This window comes from Micropterus dolomieu, linkage group LG05 (assembly GCF_021292245.1).
Source record: "Micropterus dolomieu isolate WLL.071019.BEF.003 ecotype Adirondacks linkage group LG05, ASM2129224v1, whole genome shotgun sequence".
NCBI classification, from domain to species: Eukaryota; Metazoa; Chordata; class Actinopteri; order Centrarchiformes; family Centrarchidae; genus Micropterus; species Micropterus dolomieu.
The window spans coordinates 20,784,038-20,786,121 of record NC_060154.1 but is presented as its reverse complement, the minus strand read 5'-3'; positions in this window follow the sequence as shown (position 1 = coordinate 20,786,121).

The window sequence follows — 2,084 nt, the reverse complement described above, 5'->3', positions numbered from 1 at the left end:
AGGAGAGACCTGCTGTCCCAGGCGCAGGGCCGGGTTCTGCACCCTTGCCCCGCCATATGGCGACTGTGGGTCTGGCCCCTGAGGGGGCACAGTACCTAGAGGCGGGTCTGACAGCCGGGGCGGTCGAGACCCTCCTAAGCTCCAGGGCCCCGTCCACACGGAGGATGTACGGCCTGAAGTGGAGTGTTTTCTCCACTTGGTGCAGGGAGCGGTCGGTGGACCCTGTTACCTGCCCGGTGGTTCAGGTACTTGAGTTCCTCCAGGACCGGTTCTCTGCTGGTCTTTCCCCTTCCACCCTCAAGGTGTACGTGGCAGCTATTTCGTCTTTCCACACCCCTCTGAGGGAGGGGTTCTTGGGGAAACTTCCCTTGGTTGTACGTTTCCTCCGTGGTGCCCGGAGGATGAGACCTGCGACTCGGTCCAAGGTTCCCCCTTGGGATCTGGCGGTGGTTCTTGGGGCGTTGGCTGAGGCCCCCTTCAAACCCCTAGAGTCTGCTGAGGCTAAGCACTTGACCCTCAAGATGGCCTTTCTCCTTGCTATCACCTCTCTGAGGAGGGTGGGGGATCTCCAAGCGCTTTCGGTTTCCCCGCAAAGCCTGGAGTTTGCCCCGGGGAATATTAGGGCTATCCTGCACCCTCGTCCAGGATACATCCGTAAAGTGCCTTCTTGTGCGGCAGGGTCCACAGTGCTGCAGGCATTTCATCCTCCACCTCATGTGACGGCGGAGGACGGGAGACTTCATCTGCTCTGCCCTGTCAGAGCACTGAGTATTTACACTCTGAGGTCCTCCCGTTGGAGGAAGGCTGACCAGCTGCTAGTGTGTTTTGGGTCTCCCAGGGCATCCAAACATACTATTAGCAACTGGATTGTTCAGACTATTTCCCTGGCCTATCAGGTGCGCGGTTTGCCTTCACCTGTGGCTGTGAGGGCTCATTCTACCAGAGGCAAGGCGGCCTCTCGAGCCCTCCTTTCCGGGGCCTCTTGCAGGATGTTTGTTTAGCGGCTGGCTGGGCCACTCCGCACACATTCATTCGGTTTTACAGTCTTGACCTTCCTTCGGCACCTGGCACTCGTGCGCTCTCCTCTTAGTAGTGGCACTTTATTGCACACAGGGGCAGGCGGGGTTTTCGGCACGGTTTAGTGGGTATCTCGTTCCCATAGTGTCGTAACCGACGCAGTTCGAGTTCCCTCGGAGGGGAACGTCTCGGGTTACGTATGTAACCCTGGTTCCCCGAGAAGGGGAACGAGAGACTGCGTCGGTCCGCCGCACCTCTCTCCCCGCCTGAAGCGCCTGCTTCATAGTTTAATCTAATGATGAGTGTGTACAGGTGTGCTTTATACTCCTCCGGTTATTCCGTCACACCTTACCGTTCTAGCAACAGGCCAATAGGATTGGAGTGATTTCATTCACGTTCAGACCTGCTTCGCCTAGAGGCGTTCCCATAGTGTCGTAACCGACGCAGTCTCTCGTTCCCCTTCTCGGGGAACCAGGGTTACATACGTAACCCGAGACGTTCTGTGTCCATGCATGCAGCAAACTGAAAGCACTGTCTGTCGGAGCGTCTACATGAAAAGAGAAGGAATACATTGCTGGTAATATTGTCTTCAGAGTTGTTAAACACCTCAGTGCACTGAAGGAAGCCATCTGACTGTGTGAGGGGCAAGATCGTTGATGTCTGCAGGCAGAGTAGGAGCTCTCCTGTCTGACTGGTCCACCAATAGCAGAGAAGATGACCCCTTGAGTTATCAAGCACGTAAAGTTTGGTTCAGATGTGAGCATGTACACGTAAGTTACAACAACTTCCTGTGTCATGGCGAAGACTTGATCTCTGACGCCACGCCACGGACACACCCATTGACGAAAACTCGCAAATAGCACAACTTTTCATCTTCAATGCCTTTAGAAGGCACAGCACAAATTTGAAGTCGGTCGGACTAAATCCCTAGGAGTAGTTCGTTAAAGTACGAAGTGTGTAAATCATCCAAAATTTGACGTAAAATTCAAAATGGCCTACTTCCTGTTGATTTTAGGGCATCGCTCCAAGAGGCTTTTTTGTGCGTCTTGACAAGATACACGTACCAC